The 19431-nt window shown below is 37.6% G+C and overlaps 1 long non-coding RNA gene across 2 annotated transcripts in view; it reads left to right on the top strand.

Moving 5' to 3' along the window:
* Positions 1–19431, top strand: part of LOC128657748 (uncharacterized) — a 115357-nt gene that overhangs the window by 38672 nt on the left and 57254 nt on the right. Inside the window, exon 3 of one of the 2 annotated variants that reach the window (XR_008402122.1) lies at positions 11508–12029. The exons of the other annotated variant lie outside the window; for it this stretch is intronic. This is a non-coding gene — a long non-coding RNA (uncharacterized LOC128657748). Of the gene's footprint in view, positions 1–11507; positions 12030–19431 lie in introns of those variants that run through there. 2 annotated transcript variants of the gene reach the window in all.

Raw genomic sequence — 19431 nt, forward strand, 5'->3', positions numbered from 1 at the left:
CAGTGAAGTTAGTGTGGGTGCTTAGTGACAGGCTAGCAATAAAGCTGTAAAAAAGCCGAAGAGCAGCGAGATCGGATGAGTGATAACTCTCACAGTCCGCTGCTCATCGCCCCGTACTTGGTGCGCGGCTTTTTGACAGCTTTATTGATAACTTAGGCGAAATTTTGCAGGTCCGCGGCGGCGATGGTAGGCGAGCTTAGGCGGGCGTATTGAACCGGCGAAGGCAGGAAAAGTAGACACGTTGATAATTAGGCCCCACTGTGTCAAGAAATAAATTTATCAGGTAAGCATAAGTTTTGTTTTCTTCCTAATGACACAGTGAGTCCACGGATCATCATCAATTACTGTTGGGAACCAATACCCAAGCCAGAGGACACAGATAAGGGAGGGACAATACAGGAACCTAAACAGAAGGTACCACTGCTTGAAGAACCTTTCTCCCAAAAGAAGCCTCAGCCGAGGCAAAAAGTATTGAATCTATAGAATTTGGAAAAAGTGTGCAAAGATGACCAAGTTGAAGCCTTGCAAATCTGTTCCACAGAAGCTTCATTTTTGAAGGCCCAGGAAGAAGAAACAGCCCTTGTGGAATGAGCTGTGATTTTCTCAGGAGGTTGCTGTCCAGCAGTCTAATATGCCAAGCGAATAATGCTCTTCAGCCAAAAGGAAAGTGAAGTAGCCGTAGCTTTCTGACCCTTGCGTTTCCCAGAAAAGCAAACAATGCAGAAGACTGACGAAAGTCCTTAGTTGCCTGCAACTTGCCAGAAACAGCAGTTATGAACCCTCTGTAACCCTGTCTGCCTGTTCTGAGCAGGCGGACAGGAATCACCACAATTCAACCTGCTTGAGTACGATCAGGTTGATTGACACCTCCCTGCTGGTGGCCAATTGGCCGCGAGTCTGAAGGGGGCGGCGTTGCACCAGCAGCTCTTGTGCACTGCTGGTGCAATGCTAAATACGGAGAGCGTATTACTCTCCGCATTCAGCGATGTCTGTCGGACCTGATCCACACTGTCGGATCAGGTTCGACAGACATTTGATAAATGGGTCTCATAGGCTCAAACGGAGCCTGTTGTAAAACTTTAAGAACAAGGTTAAGATGGATGGAGGAGTAACAGGTTTAAACACAGGCTGAATTCTTACCAAGGCCTGACAAAACGATTGCACGTCTGGCACATCCACCAAGTGCTTATGTAACAAAATAGACAATGGCAAAATATGACCCTTTAGAGTACTTGCCGACAAACCCTTCTCCAGACCATCTTGGAGAAAGGACAAAATCCTGGGAATCCTTACTCTACTCCAAGAGTATCCTTTGGATTCACACCAATACATGTATTTACGCCAGATTTTATGGTAAACCCTGCGAGTCACAGGCTTACGAGCCTGAATCAAGGTCTCAATGACCGACTCTGAAAATCCACGCTTAGATAAAACTAAGCATTCAATCTCCAAGCAGTTAGCTTCAGAGAAACAAGATTTGGATGAAGTAGAAGGTCCTTCCTCAGCGTCAGTCTCCAAGGTGGAAAGGATGACATTTCCACTAGGTTTGCAAACCAAATCCTGCGAGGCCACGCCGGGGCTATAAGAATTACAGATGCCCTCTCCTGCTTGATTCGAGCAATGACTCTTGGAAGGAGAGCGAACGGAGGAAACAGGTATTGTCAAGGTATATGTGAGGTTAATAAATATATATTTTAATCATATATTTCAAGATTAATAAATCTGTATCTTTGATCAGATATTTCACTGATCAGTAGAAAATAACTCATTGCATTCAGAAGAACTGACTTCAAACAGGTTTAATTCTTCCCCACTTTTTCAATTACACAGGAAACTCTTAAGGATTACTTTAAAAGAGTCATTCCTAGCTAAAGTGTGAACATGAGGCCCATACCAAATTTGCTATAATCAACTTACAGTTTGAGACAGGACCAAAACCATTTGCTCCTTAATTAAAAATACAAGCTTCAGAGCATCCCTTACCCCCATACAGTTAATAAAAACATAAATGTCTAAGGCTGTTGATTTAAGAGATAATGAGATGGGAATTAGCAGACTGGAATCAGGATACCATTTGTCTTTCAAACTGAAAAGGTGTAATAGGATCTCAAAAGTAACATGTTTTATGAGAGTTTCAGAGTTTGCACTTAGGTGCAGGGGACCCCATGTGGTGAGTAAGAGACAAAAAGTCTGGAAGCTGAATACTGAAAGGGCAGTGAAGACATTAGGATAACAGCACATGGTTTCAAAACAACTGTACTTAGATTTTAAATAAAAATAAATACATTTTTGCAAAGGGAACAATACTAGTTTCATATGTGTTTGGAATAATTCAAATAACCCAGATAGGTATATATATGGGACTGAGACATTTTATATTAAATGAATGATTGCTATGTTGAGTAATGACTACATCAAATACATATGAATGCTTGGATCATTTCTAATAATTATTTTTTTTTTTTATTGCAGACAACCATTGTTCATGGGCATCAATCTATGCACTTAGAAATAGGTGCACTAAATACCTCAGCCTCTGTGTTTTTAAGAACATGAATAGATATTTGTGAAACTAAAAAATAAAAATAAAATAATAAATGACACTTATTACTTTATTTCAGATGGAATGCCTGCGTGAGATTAAATAAGTCATATCATATGAATGTACAATAAATGTTTATAAAGTTTTAAATACATCTCTTAAAATATAGTGAGATGAAGATATGGAAGTTACTTTGATGTGATATGACTATGAAATATAAACTTTCTGTTAGGCTAAATGAAATATAAATTATTTTAATATAATGTTAGATGTATTTGATGTTTCATATCAAAATGATCAGAAAATTCATTAAGATATAACTTATCCAAAACAAATATTGTGAATAGTTGTTGCAGTAAATTATGATAAAATGAATAACCATTTCATAGAAATACTGATTTAAGTTTGTTCAAATGTTTAGAAATGGTATTGCTGCATATATTGCTGTGTCTGTTTATAATGCTGCCACCCGGTGTTTCCATACGAGAACTACAACCAAAAGGCTTTTTGCCTGTTAAAAATAAGATATTCCAATTATCCAATGACAAGGGACAAGGCTCCGTGGGCGTTTCCAATACTCACAAATGACTGATAAATAATCAAAAAAGGGGAGGGGTGAAATCAGATGATTTAAACCCCAGCATAGAGACTGATCAGAGGTGGTTGGCTGACTCCTGAAGGAAATAACTACTGTGGTTATTATTAAAGCACACACCTACTATTGGACTCCATATGCATTATCCCCAATTTTGAATTTCTGAGGTGAAATTGGATCTGTTGAAAAACATTGGAAACTGGATTGCTGTTTATTTGGTGATGTATACAAGGTTTTATTGTAAGATAAGTTATATGCATAGCCATTACAGTTAATAGATTTAAAGAGCAGATTGTACTTTTAAACTGTGTGTCATCGTTTTAGGTAGCTCTTAGCCTGCCTATTTGTATGCAAGCATTTAAAGTAAACATTTACTATTGCTGTATGTAGCAGAGTTAAAGAAATAGTTTGGATTTTAAGTTAGCATTTCATAGCATATGTATTGTTAAACTATCCCAATCTTAAATTGTTTCATCTATGCAAATATATAATAATAATTCAGAAGTGTATATTGTATTTTAAATTGGTAGTCACAGCCTACATATTGTTTAAATCTGTATCTGATTTGTTAAGTAACTCATCTGTGCAAGTTCTGATATTGTAAGTTAATTTTGTATTAGGATAAATTGCAGTTAAATAGCAGAATATATATATTACCCTATTGATTATAAGCACTGTTGCTTGGATGTTAAAGGCTATTTATAAATAAGGTTGGTTTTAAAGGTAAGCGTGTATGAACTTTGCATAGCATATTTAAATCGTTTTCAAGCGCATATAATATTATGTCATATTCCTTTTATTGCAAATATATTTCAAAAATGTTCATGGATATTAACTAAATAAAAGAGTTCAGGTATTTATATTAATTTTATTTGTTGTCTTAGTAGAAGTATATTGATTGTGGGTTCAGTCTAAAGGAAGATTGTTAAATATATTCCCTGCCATATACTCACACATTGTTTGGAGAATACTGCTAAGATTTTCATAAATATACTGACAGTATGCTAGACTGATGTTCCAAGGAACTGCCAGAGCATTGATCAGAAATGCCTGCTGATCTCTTGACCTCAAGCCATGAGATCCCACTCCGGCTGCCCCCACTTGAGGGTCAAGCTAGAAAACACATCCAAATGAAGTTTCCACGGGATGAAAAGTCTGACTACTCAGAAATCCACTTCCCAATTGTCCACTCCTGGGATGTGGATCGCAGAAAGACAGCAGTTGTGGATCTCCACCCACTGAATAATTTGGGCCTCCTCTATCATGGCCAAGGAACTCTGAGTTCCCCTCTGGTGGTTGATGTAGGCCACTGAGGTTATGTTGTCCTTCTGGAATCTGATAAACCGGGCTAAGGCTAACTGAGGCCAGGCCAGAAGATCATTGAAGATTGCTCTCAGCCCCAAGATGTTTATGGGCAGGACTGACTCCTCCTGGGTCCATAAGCCCTGAGCCTTCAACAAGCCCCATACTGCTCCCCATCCTAGAAGGCTGGCATCCTTGGTCACAATCACCCAGGAGGGTCTGCAGAAGCAAGTACCCTGGGAGAGATGATCCTGAGAAAGCCACCACAGAAAAGAGTCTATTGACCCCTGATTTAGATCTACACGTGACAATGGAACGTATAGTCCCCGTTCCATTGTCTGAGCATGCATAACTGCAGAGGTCTGAGATTGAACTGAGCAAATGGAATGATGTCCATGGAAGCCACTATCAGACTGATTACCTCCATACATTGAGCCACTGACAGCCATGGAGAGGACTGAATTGCAAGACAAGAGTCGAAAATCTTTCTTTTTCTGACCTCCATCAGAAAAATCTTCATTAACAGGGAGTCTATTATGGTCCCCAAAAATATGACCCTTGTAGCTGGAACCAGAGAACTTTTTTCCCGATTCATCTTCCATCCGTGGAATTGAAGAAAAGACAATAAGATCTCTGTATGAGATTCTGCTTGTTGAAAAGATGGCGCCTGAACCAAAATGTCATCCAGATAAACCACTGCAATTCCCCGAGATCGAAGCACAGCTAAAAGAGCCAACAGAACCATTGAAAAAATTCTGGGAACTGTGGCAAGGCCGAATAGAAGGGCTATGAACTGGAAATGATTGTCCAAAAATGCGAATCTCAGAAACTTGTGATGGTCCCTGTGAATGGGAACATGAAGGTATGCATTCTTTAGGTCTATGGTTGTCATGAACTGACCCTCTTGTACCAAGGGAAGAATGGAGCGTATAGTCTCCATCTTGAAGGATGGCACTCTGAGAAACTTGTTTAAACATTTTAGATCTAGGATTGGTCGAAAGGTTCCCTCCTTTTTGGGAACTACGAACAGATTTGAGTAAAATACCAGACCCCTTTCCTGAAAGGGAACTGGAACTCTTACCCCCAGGGTGGCAAGGCAGCAAGGTCCTTGACACAATGTAAGAACACCTCTCTTTTTATCTGGTCTACAGATAATCTGGAGAGGAGAAACCTGCCTCTGGGAGGAAAAGATTTGAATCCTATTTTGTATCCCTGGGAGACAATGTCCACTGCCCAGGGATCCGGTACATCTCTTATCAAAGCCAGGGAAAAAAGAGAGAGTCTGCCCCCTACAAGATCCGCTCCCAGATTGGGGGCCAACCCTTCATGCTTATTTACAATCAGCTGAAGGCTTTTTAGATTGCTTTACCTTATTCCAGGACTAGTTGGGTTTCCAGGAAGGCTTGGCTTGATCTTGCTTGGAGGAAGACTTGCCTTTAAAGTTACGAAAAGAACGAAAATTACTCAGACGTCCCTTCTGCTTATTATTTTTATCTTGAGGAAGAAAATAACCCTTCCCTCCAGTAATATCTGAGATAATTTTCACCAATCCAGGTCCAAACAAGGCCTTACCCTTGTAAGGAATAGCCTTGTAATGAACCATTACCCTTGTAATGAACTTAGATTTATATTAAACATCTGCAGACCACAAGGCCCTGCGGGCTAGGACCACAAAACAAGAATTTTTGGCTCCCAGTTTAATAACCTGTAAGGAAGCATCTGTAATGAAGGTATTGGCTAACTTGAGAGCCTTAATCCTGTCCTGGATCTCATCAAGAGGGGTATCCATCTGAAGAGATTCAGACAACTCATCAAACCAGTAAGTTGCAGCACTGGTGACAGTGGCAATACACACCGCAGGTTGCCATTGTAGACCCTGGTGGACATACATCTTTTTTAGTAAAGCCTCCAATTTTTTATCCATTGGATCTTTAAAAGAACAACTATCCTCTATGGGAATAGTAGTCCTCTTGGCCAAAGTGGAGATCGCTCCTTCTACCTTAGGAACCGTCTGCCATGACTCCTTAATAGAATCCGCTATAGGAAACATCTTCTTAAAAATAGGAGATGGAGAAAGCAATAATCTCCGCAGCACGGTCAGGAACTGGAAAAACATCCACCGTGGAGGGAACATGAAAGTATTTGTTCAATTTAATAGACTTTTTAGGATTGACTATGATAGTTGTCGGAGTCGTCCAAAGTAGCCAATACCTCCTTAAGTAATAAGCGAAGGTGTTCTAGCTTAAATCTGAAGGATACCACTTCAGCATCAGAAGAAGGAATTACACTGTCTGAGATTTCCCCCTCAGATGCTACAGACATGTCTTCTTCATCAGGCTTATGGGAAGGGACACTCTGTATAGCCAGAACTTGATCAGAAACCTTACTAACTGTTTCCTTAAATTTCCTTTTACGCCTTCCCTGCAACATGGAGAAACCTGCCAAGGCCTCAGATACCAGAAGGGATACCTGGAAAGCAATGTCTTGTAGAGAAAATCCTACAGGATTGCAAGAGGAAACACAGGGCACTGTATGTGGAGACTGAAAAAAAATTGGGACGCTTAAGGAGAAAGCTGCGGCATATCTGCAACAGGAGACACCTGAACAGCATTTGCCTGGGATAATGGTGGCTCATGGCCAAATATTTTATCTCTATAACTTAAAGTTTTCTCAATGCATGAGGAACAAAAAGGAACTGGGGGTTCCACCTGAGCATCAAAACATAACTGACAAGCAGCAACTTCACCTGGGATAATGGTTTGAAAAGCCTCTTGATCCATCTTATGTAATAAATAATGATAAAGTGTAAAAATGATTTATTTGAAAATAAAAAATAAATGTGTACTGTATCTTTAAATAGAAATGTGTGTTAGCGCAACAAACCAAATAGACCTCAGGCTACCTATACACCTCAGTAGCTTTACTGAGGTGCCTACCTGTCCTGCAGCTCATTTTTAAATACAGAGCCGTTACAGAGCCCTAACTGCCGAAAAAACCTGGCTTACAACAGTAATCTCCATGACCAAAAGTTAAAGTATAAAAACTACTATAATACACTGAGCCACAATAAATCACCTCACAGTGTCAATGCCCAAACTGCCTAAAAGAAACCCCAAACATTAAGGTTTAATAAAGTCCCATATTAAATAAGACAGCTTTTAGCTATAACAAGTGCCAGCAATCTCCTTGCAAAAGAAAATTAAAATGGCACTTACCTGAAAGTGCTGTCCGGCAGCAGGACAGCTCACCTGATTTGAGAGGGTACAGCACCTCACATGGACCTGTGAAGAGAGAAAAACTGAGTAAACCTACTCAGGTTTTCTAGTTAGGGCAGCAGATTCTTGAGAAAACGCAGTGAGGCTTGTACCTCACAAGTTCTCAAGTGCTCACAACCCACCACTGCCCTACTGAAGAGACTGATGTGGACTAGGCTAGAGCCCAGAAAAGAACAGAATAAGCTTACTCTGCTAAAAAAAAAAAAAAAAAATCTTGATTGAAGAAAACTTCTCATCATACACCTAAACTTCACCTCCTCCTTGCACTACAGGCAAAGAGAATGACTGGGGGATTGTGGGTAGGGGAGTGATATTTAACAGCTTTGCTGTGGTGCTCTTTGCCTCCTCCTGCTGGCCAGGAGTGATATTCCTATCAGTAATTGATGATGATCCGTGGACTCACCGTGTCATTAGAAAGAAATCTAAATTTTGTGTAATTTTAAGTTTTAGCTAAATTTATCTGGTTACATATTTTATACCGCCTTATTTTCTGAATAAAGTTCAAAATGGGACCAAGGGATAAAACAATGTTTTATACTCTGATTTTTACATTACTTTTTTTTTTAATTAATCCTTTTTATTGCAAGTTTTCAACACTTACAAATATTTCCATTGCAGAAAGTAATATTGTTACATACAAAATAAGATGTATACAAACAATGGTGTAATACAATGATTGATTTAAATGGACATTAACTTTATACACTAGATTTTTCTTTGCATAAATGTTTTATAGATGATCCCTTTATATAGCCCATCTGGGTGTGTTTTTGTAAAAATATAATGTTTTGCTCTTTTTTAAATAATTGTGTTTATTTTCAGACTTCTAACCAAGCCCTAAAGTTCTAGATGAATACTAATGTATACAGAATTCAGACTGCTTCTGTTTGTAAAATAGGTATTTTCATATGCAGGGGAGATCTGCTATCAGCCCCTTCCAGTGGGTGTCCCAGGCCAATCTCAATAACAGTACTAAATTGGGAGCTTTTAAGTAAGTTTTTAAAAGGTTTTATACTGTATTTTTATATCAGTATCTGTGCATATTTTCTTTAAAGTAGTGTCTATTACATGCAGTTAAATGAAAACGGGAAGGTGACTTTCATTCATGAAGTATAAAATACTTCATGTTGAAAGTTTCTTTACTTGTTTCAAGTGTTCACCATTCTAAGCTGCTAAGGCAGCCCACGGCAGAACGCTGTTTTGCTAGAGAGGTGATGTTTTCACCTCTTAGCCAATAACTGTGTGGAAAATACAGCTTGGTGCCCTTGGGAGCCGGATTTCACGCATGGATATTTGCTAAGAGGTGGAAACGTCACCTCTCTAGCAAAACAGCTTTCTGCCGTGGGCTGCCTGAGCAGCTCAGAATGGCAAACGCTTGAAACAAATAAAGTAGCTTTCTGCATTAAGTATTTTATACTTCATGAATGAAAGTCCCCTTTATTTGTTTCAATGGTCAATCCTAGCATTTCGGAAACGCTAGGATTGACTTTTTACTTTAAATAGTGACATCTTTCCAGTTTTACATTACATTTTATTGAGCAATACAGATATAAATCCTAAAAAATGTTTTGGGAAGATGAACTGACATTAAGGGGTCAATTTATCAAAGCGTCAATCTCAGTGCATTCACCGGCGTCAATACGCTCGGCAGACATCGCTGACGCGGATCTGAATACGATACCCGTATTTATCAAAAAATCCGTCAAAAACATGTGTGTCAAGTACGGTGCGAAGAGCATCGGACTGTTGTTAACTAACAGTCATCGATGCTGCGGTTATTCAGGTTTTTCCCAACTTTATTTATACCATTTCATTACTGTCCATGAACAAACACATTTCTCTAAAGCTAATCTTTTATTTTTCAACTGTTAATGTCCAAGAAATAGCTACATTTATACCTCAACAAACAATATCTCATAGAAAGTTATTTTTATATTTATTTGTTATACAAAAAAAAGCTGTTATATACTTTCACATAAATTAATGTGTATTTGTATATCTAGAAGTCATGATATGCTTTTATCTCATATTTAGTTTTTTTATAAATGATTATTAATGCTAGAATTTGCACATATATCTTTGCACATACTTGTGTGTATATATATATATATATATATATTTATACATATACAGTATATATGTGTGTGTGTGTGTGTGTGTGTGTTATGTCAGAAATCTTTTGCAAACATATTTACATGTCCCTAAATTCCTTTTTTTGTTTTAAACAATGTTGTCTTTCATATCTCTGTGTTTATTTATATCACTATATGTATATAGTGTACATTTAGTATAATTCTGAGCAGGAATAATTGCAAATATAACATGTAATCAGGGTATCATATGTATTTATTTGCAAACAATGGATATTTTAAGAGCGGGGACAGTTTTCTCTCTGTACCTGTGTAACCCCTCCTGATTGCTATCTAGTTTTAAAAACCACCCCTTCACAGGTGTTATAAAATGGGCTGGCATATAAGATGACATTTCTTACTATAAAAGAAATTCAAGAGAAGGAAGAAATACACTGAAAATAGCATGACAGTAAAGAGGTGATTTTAATTTCTGCTGTATCTGAATCATAACAGTTTAATGTTAGGTGGGCTATCCCTTTGAGCTTTCAGCTTAAGATTATATTGAATCAAACATCAATTCGAATTCTAAAATCCTTGTCTAAAATATTACACTGTGTGTCCTAATGTCAGCATCAATGTTTATCTTTAATTCTAAATTCACATATACATACTTTCAAAGTATAATACACAATTTAACAAATGGCACTTACAAGTTCTGATGAGTGATCAATGACACAAGTATCGAGCATTTTGATTAGTTAGTGATAGTTTAAAATGTATATTTGCTATATTATGCTGTGTATTTATTTCATTTTTAGCTCTAGTAGGGATGGGCGAATATTTCGCAACATTCGAAAAATGAAACAAATTTTAACACATTCGTTCATTCAAATTGAATTTTGAATGTTTACATAACATTCTAACATTCGATTTTCGAATGTTCGGTTTCGAATTTTACGATTACATTCGAAAATATTAGTTTAGAAAAATTCGAATTTATATATTTGTAATAGTATTTCTTATGCTTTCTTTAAATGTAATATTCGAATTATGCAATATTCGAATTTGAAAAATTTGAATTTATATGTTTGTAATAGTATTTCTAATGCTTTCTTTAAATGTAATATTCAAATTATGCAATATTCGATCAAAATAGAAACATTTGAATTGATATATTTGTATCTATTATGTATTAATTTACTAGATTCCCTACCAAATGAACTATTGAACTTCTGAATAGTTATTTTTAAATAGAATGCTAAATTCGAAATTTCGAATGTGGACATTCGATCTAATTATAAACATTCGAATTCGAAAGTGTCATTCAAAAACTGTAAATTGCATTCAATTATAGAATTTTTAAGAATATTCATTTGTATCAACATTCGGGTTTGTAATTCGAATTTCAGTAATAACATTCATTCTAACATTCAAATTCGGAAATGTACACATTCGCCCATCCCTAATCTCTCTATTAGTGTGACAAGTTGGGGGCAAAACTTTTCAACAAATTTGTAGAAATAATATTGTCCCCTTGCTTTGTAATGAGAGACAAATTTGTAGCATAATCCATAAATTGTAATGTATTTTTCATTTTCATCCCTATATCTACTAGTGCACCAAATGTGGAGCAATAATATTGTTTGATTTAGAAAGGGTATACAATTTTAATAGAGTTTCTAATTTACTTTTATTATGTCATCTACTTCAATCTCTTGCAGCATCAAACAAAAGCTTTCTGTGTTTTCAGACTCCCATTGAGTTCTATGGCATCCACGACCTTAAGGGTGGCGGATTGAAAACTAGGTACGCTGCATCAGAATACACGTGAGCGTACCTGTTAAATGTTTGATAAATTGGGAAAAATGTCAAATAGAGTCGAATGTGAATTTGAAACATCTGTAATCGATCTGCATCGGATAGAGATCGCAGGATCGTATTTCACGTCACAAATTTAAACATTTGCCGATCTTGATGCTTTGATAACTACGGCGGATCAATCTCGCAACAAATACGACACAGAATTCAAGCATATTTTCAGTTGATGCTTTGATAAATTGACCCCTAAATGTTTGACAATAAAATGTGTTTGAAATAGTTACGTTATAATGTCTCCTATTCTGCTATTTATCATAAATACCTTAGAAAATGACACAAACATTAAAAAAAAAAATTGCCTTTCATATGGTGGCATTTCACCATATAATGGTATATCTGAAAAATAAAAATATTTTCTAAAAGTGCTTGGTCTGTTGAAAAAGCAAGGTTTTTTTTGTGGGTCCCATATTATAGTTGTCAGCTTTAAGGATATGGGTAGATGTGAAAGATGTGTCATAAACAGATAGGTGATGGTGTTACACAGCATACAGGGGATTTGCAAAGAGACTCCTGGAACACAAGAATGCTGATTAATAGTGATTTACTGGTTGAAGATTGGGCGAGGGGGGTATCTGGAAGAAGTCTTGTAACTTGAAGAGAGACCAGCTGAGTAAAAATGTAAAGTTAGTATTATACACACTGGTTTTATTTGTGCCTCGAAATTAGTTAATAATGTTTTATATCCAATGATTACCTTTTAAATTGTGCCAGTTTGGTTTGCACTGGAAAGAGTTACATGTTAAATTGGACAAATTTTATGTTTAACTACAGTGATTTTAAGCACTAAGGATTGTATCTTTTTGAGTTTTGATTTATATTTTGTACACTACACAGAAAAATATTGAAATCAATGTTCAAATGTAATCAGTGCTGACTAAATACACCTCTAGCACAGGGGTGTGAAATGGTTCAGTACCGAAGGGGTTAAACTATGCAGCCAAAATCATACCCATTTACTTACCTATCTATAGTTTAAAAATGTATTAATTTGGGGTGTTTTTTCTTTATATTGGCTGCTTGAATGTGGTTACTAGCATGTAAGTGTCCAAATCATCAGTGGAAATACCTAGTAGGTTTTCACATTTGTTTAAATTAAAGGAACAGTCAAGTCCAAAAAAACTTTCATAATTCAAATAGGGCATGTAATATTTTTTTTTATATGTATTTATTTATATCCAACAATGTGTACAATAAAATGAATTCAACCTTTTTGTGCCACACAGGGCCAGGTAAGACATATTGTACTACAAAACGAAACAAATTCAGAACAACAAATTTCATTTTCTCTTACCGAATCAATAATACCCTTATATTAAATATTTGTACACATAGCTGGGGTTTTTATATTTTAGATACGCAGAACAACAATTAAACACTCGTCAACTGAACAAAGACACAACAAAACACACACAAAAAAGAGAGAAAGAAAGAACGAGAGAAAAAAAAAAAAAAAGGGAAAAAAGGAAAGGAAAAACAAAAGACTTGGACCCATATCCTGAGTCCAGTCGATGTGAACAATAAATATACATGGATAGCGTTCAACTATATCTTCTAGTTGCACAATTTTGAATACAATTTTAACTACACATTGTTCTGAGGCACAGAAATATGTGTCATCATGCAAAATATTGACAGGAAGTATAATAGCACGTCATTCAGAAGACAGCATATATGTATACTAAGCATTTACATAGACTATACCTTATTGGGTTTTTTAATTTTACACAAAAAGAAGAAAAAAAAAAAAAAAAAAAGGGGAGGGGGGAAAGGGAAGGAGGAAAGGAAGGAAAGACAAAAAAAAAGGGGGGGGGAAAGGAAGGGAGGGGGAAGGAGAAGAACCCTCTCCTCCCCCCCCCCCCCCCACATGAAGCCACATAGCAAAAGACAGTTCCAAGGGAACATCCCAGCTCCTCTCCACTACTCAATCCCTACCAGGCGCCCAAGAGCACCAATTCCGAATTTCTAAATGGGAATATAAGATCATTCATTTCTATATCTGGTAATGACTTGATAAAAACTGACCATTTGCCAAAGAATCGTCTGATGTCTGAATCATTATCTAAATTGGTATCCCTTTGTTCTAATAGACATTGTTTTTTCAGACAATTCTTAATCTCTGGAATGGATGGAATTGCCCTCAGTTTCCATTTTTTAAAAATAAGGTATCTAGTTGCCAGGATAGAGAGAAGTATCAATTTATCATATGGGTTGTGTTCCCTGGGGCCAAAAATAATCTGTAGCTGTGTAAGACCCAGATGGGAGATTTTGAGAGTTTTGTTGAACCAGAACTCTAGTTTCCACCAGAGATGCCTTATTCTGGGGCAACTCCAAATCATGTGCATTAAATCCACTGCAGGGAGCGAGCATTTTGGACATTTGTAAAAACTAGAGTTACGAATTTTGTAGCCCTTTTTAGGGGTAAAATATGAGTTATGGAGAAGTTTGACGTGCATTTCTTGCCTGGTAGCTGAGAGAGTAGCCTGGGCCACTTTGCAGATTGAAATTTGAATAGTTTTTATATCAATACTGGATTGTGGTAACAGCTGATTCCATATAGAGGTAATTTTCTCTAGCTCTACTTCACCTTTACCTGATTTGATTAGCTGATAGCACGGGGAGATGGACCTAATACCGTTTTTAAACAGGGTAACCCAGCTTTCCAATTTACCCAAGCTCCAGTTCCAACCTGTCTCATTCGTTAGTTCAAGCAGAAGATGTCTACTTTGCAGAAATGCAAATAATTCCTTATTGTTGATTTGAAACTCTGTTTTTAAATCGTCAAAGGATTTAACTGATTTCCTCACTGGGTCCCAGAGTTGTATCAACCTACTCAGGCCTAGATCATGCCACTTCTTGAATATTCCAGAGTTTACTCCTACCGGGAATTTCGTATTTCCCTGTAGTGGAAGGTATTGGGAGACTTTACAGTTTAAAGGGCATGTAATTTTAAACAACTTTCCAATTTACTTATATCACCAATTTTGGTTTGTTCTCTTGCTATTGTTAGTTGAAAGCTAAACCTAGGAGGTTTATATGCTAATTTCTTAGACCTTGAATGCCGCCTCTAATCTGAAAGCATTTTGACATTTTTTTACCACTAGAGGGCATTAGTTCATGTGTTTCATAGATAACATGTGAGCTCACGCATGTTAAGTTACCTAGGAGTGAGCCCTGATAAGCTAAAATGCAAGTCTATTAAGAAAATTTCCCTAAAGTCCCTAGGGAAAAAGGGGGGGGGCATGAAACTATCCCCACAAATCCCTCTCAAGTAAACCTAAGTATTAAGAGGTGGGCAGTGCCTTATGCTAATGTTTTCAACATTATAAAGAGAAAGAGAAAAAGGGAAGCATAAACTGGCACACTTATTGGGGGATATTAAGCTAAATAAGTGCTGTGTGTGGATGATCGATTAAAACATAACTGTTAATAAATGTTGTATAGCCATAAAATAAAGATGGACTAAGTCATCAATAAAAAGTAAATTTAAAAACAATAGACACACTTGCTCCTCTTATTAACGTTACAGTGATCAATCTGTATCGAAAATGGCTAACACTAGTAAGTAATGCTATTAAGTCTTATTAAGGTAACTGTTAACGTAGCTATGCACATAGGACTAAGCGGAGGATCAAATAAGGAAAGGTAGAGAGCCTCATGGGGTTCTCAATAACAATTAAGTACCTCTAGACCAGTAACATATTACCAATATTTTCTAAAGTGAGTCTATGTGAGAACGATGCCTTAAAGGCCAACAGTTAGACTAATGTTTAGACGGATAAGAGGAGCAGTGTGAATGCCTGACGCACGTTTCGCAATACTTTTTCAGAGGCGCTGACTGCTCCAACACACAGTGTATTTAAAGGACCAACGGCCAATCACAGGGTCAGTTTCAAATCCATACAGTTAATCAGCCAATATGCATGGTGTTTGCATCTAATGAAGTCCTAATGATGTGTACGGACACTGCTTGAGTATCATATTAGATGAGAGGGGTGTGTGTTAGAGAGTCAATTACGATGAGGGGATCGAATAGGTACTGTATATCCCTCAATGGACTGTCAAAACATGAATTATCAATACCCGATCAGAGTAATGATTTAGTCTACTGCTTAGTATCAGTCATGGCCTTACTTTTAGGTTAACATATACAATGAAGCAAATATAATGCCCATTGTATTATATATTAAATAATGTAGATCGATCACTCCCAGACTCGTTATATCCAGGTTGTGGCTGAGCTGTTCCCTTTATCTGTATCAAATAGACTATGGTAATTACAGACATAGAGTATGATATTATTAGGTTATGTAACACGTAACATGTTATAGCATGATCATAACTAAGATTTAAAGAATAAAATTACAGTAACGGGAATGTGATTATCACTCTCTCATATCCCAAACATAAATGGACAGATAAGTCCCACATTGTCTCATTGATTACATACTTCGTAGTTACACTGATAACAGCTAAGATATGTACTCCCATTTAATGGATATATCAATGGTTATACACTTGAATATGTAAGATCCATTATATGATCCCATTAACATGGTGATAACCTAGAAATAACCTATCCTTGTAGTGTAAGCGTCACTCTGTTCATGATAAATGGAGCAATATACAGAGAATGTTTTACTATGGCTAAGATATATTGACGAAATTTCATATTATGGAGAGGTGAAGAATCTTTGTTCAAAGAGTTTATAAACAAACTGAACTGTAATGACCTGAATCTTAGACTGACATGTGAGATTAGTTACACTAAAGTAACCTTTTTGGATTTGACAATCTCAAGAGACCTGTTTGGCCAAGTACAATCAAGCCTGTACAGAAAAAAAATAGCTACTAATTCAATATTATCCTTTGAGAGTGCACATCATCAATCTACAAATAAAGCAATTCCATTTGGGGAATTCCTTAGAATACATCAAAACTGTTTTAAACATTGATTCCATCAAAAATGAAGCTAAATAATTAAAACTAAGACTGAAGAAGAGAGGTTATCCCAACAGTATTCTTAAAAAAGCTTACCACAGAGCATAACATATGGACAGAAATAGTTTATTGTTGCCCAAACAAAAACAAACTAAGGACACAAGGGTAAGATTCGTGTGTACTTTCAATGAAGCCATACTTAACAAACATATACACATATTACAGACTGATGAGGATATGGCAAAAAGTATTGACCAAAGAGTAGCGATAAGTTGGAGGAGAGCTCCTACTATCAGAGACAAAGTAATGAAGAGTCACTTTGTCAAAAAGATCAGTCGAAAAAAAGATGGCCTCAATGGCACATACCCTTGTGGTACCTGCAAGTACTGTACATTTATGAGCACTGTGAAAGAAATGTCTATATTTCCAGCAGGAACCAAAAAGATCAATGGATTTTTCAATTGTAGGACAAGCAATATAATTTACTGTCTGGTATGTAATTGCCTAAAAAAATAGATTGATATATCAACAAGAGAATTCAGGAAAAGACTAGGGCCCCAATTTATCAAAGTCTGGCGGACCTGATCTGACAGACCTCGCTGAATACGGCAAGCAATACGCTCGCCATATTCAGCATTGCACCAGCAGCTCACAAGAGCTGCTGGTGCAATGCCATCCCCTGTAGACTCGTGGCCAATGGGCCGCCAACAGGGGGGTGTCAATCAACCCGATCGTACTCGATCGGGTTGATTTCCAGCGATGTCTGTCCGCCTGCTCTGAGCAGGCGGACAGGTTATGGAGCAGCGGTCTTTGTGATCGCTGCTTCATAACTGCTGTTTCTGGCGAGCCTGCAGGCTCACCAGAAACATGGGGCATCAAGCTCCATTCGGAGCTTGATAGATAGGCCCCTAGGTGAACACCTTGGAAATATCAGGAATGCTAAAATTTATATAGAAAAGGGTAGAAAGCTAACATCGGTTGTGAAACACTTTTTAGATTGCCATAATAGCAAACCTGAGTTAAAATGCTGGATACTCCAGAAAATCTCTTTGGGTATAAGAGGTGGTAATATGGAATATGCATTACTAAAAGCAGAAACTAAATGGATTTTCTGTTTACAAAGTATGGCCCCTCTAGGAATGAATGAAATGATAACATATAGTGCATTCCTACAATAGTTACATACCCTTAGGTATATCAAAACCTTTTTATAATCATATCCCTCAAGATCATGTATGGTACCTACAGTATAGACCTTATCATGAACTTCCCAAATTACTATTAGATAGTATGAACATCTTCAAATGAGATCACAAGAATTGCAATAACTCTCTGAGACTTTGTCCTTTATACATATTGTACCAATAGAGAATCTCTCCTATGTATGGCTTTATCATTGACCGATACCATCATTATATTTTGTGTGTGTTAGCCAAAACTATAATGCCAAGATAGACAATAGCAACAGCAATCAAACATTATTGTCACACACTTAGTATACTGGCAATAGTTACAATGCCAAAATAGATAATGGGTACAGCTGTCAGGGTTTTCTCCCTGTTGTGTTTGCCATGTGCTGCTGGCAGCCATTTTACTCACCTCTCTTCCTGACTATGGTGCATTGTGGGGGATGCTGCTCATTTCCTGCACTTCCTTTTATGGCCAGACTGGTGTGCATCATCCATGTGAGACAGGATGAAGTCTCAGAATTGTGATGTCATTACTTATTATTTAAAGGGCCTCTGTTCAATATGCTTTGCCTTTGCGTTGTCTCAGACCTGTTTGTGAGAGTTCCTGTGTATTACCTGGCTGCCTGACGTCCATCCTGGTTACCGATCCCTGGCTTGTTCCTGACTCTGCTGTTTTCCTTGTTCCAGATTCCGGCGAGTCTGACTATTCGCTTTGGCTCCTGACTCGGCTCGTCTGACTACCAGCTCTGGTTTTGTCTCCTGGCTTGTTATTTGACTTGTGGACTTTTTATTATTTTTTGCTATTAATAAAGGTGTGATTATTTTTGCACTTTTCGTCTCAGTCTGATTCCTGGCACCCTGACATTACGCAAAGGCCATAAATCCTGATGGTGCTAATAATCCACCTTTACCTGCCATAATTTCCAGGATGGATGAACAGGATCACCGCTTGGATCAATTTGCACTATCCCTGCAAACCCTGCTGACTCGCACTGCACATTTGGACCAAAGTGTCCCGCAAGTTATGGCTGCTCCTGTTTCCGCTGCTGCACCTAGTCCTACCAGGAGCATGTCCGGTTCTGCACCTCTACCTCAGCGATGTGGAGGCGATCCTATTCAGTGCAGAGGGTTTTTGAACCAGGTGGGCATTTACTTTGAGATGTTACCTCAGGCGTTTCCCTCTGACAGAGCTAAGGTGGGATTTCTCATCTCATTACTCTCTGACACAGCTCTTGCCTGGGCTAATCCCTTGTGGGAGACTAATAAACCTGTGATTTCAAATTACCCTGAATTTGTGGCCTCCTTTCGAAGGGTATTTGATGGTCCGGCTCGCTCCTCCTCTGCTGCTAAACGACTCATGTCCATTCAGCAAGGTACAAGATCTGTTGCTCAGTATGCTATTGATTTCCGTACACTTGCCGCAGAGGTAGGTTGGAACAATTAAGCCCTTGTTGCCACCTTCTTTCATGGGCTCTCTGATGCGATTAAAGACGAAGTTGCTGCCAGAGATTTACCAGAGGATCTTGAGGCATTGGTGTCTTTTTTGATCTTAATTGACATCAGACTCAGAGAGAGGCCCTCTTTCAAGGAGTGCTTGCGGAAGCCTCCTGTTCCGTTGTCTCCTACGTGTTTGTTCCCA

This window comes from Bombina bombina, chromosome 4 (assembly GCF_027579735.1).
Source record: "Bombina bombina isolate aBomBom1 chromosome 4, aBomBom1.pri, whole genome shotgun sequence".
In the NCBI taxonomy this organism is placed as follows: domain Eukaryota; kingdom Metazoa; phylum Chordata; class Amphibia; order Anura; family Bombinatoridae; genus Bombina; species Bombina bombina.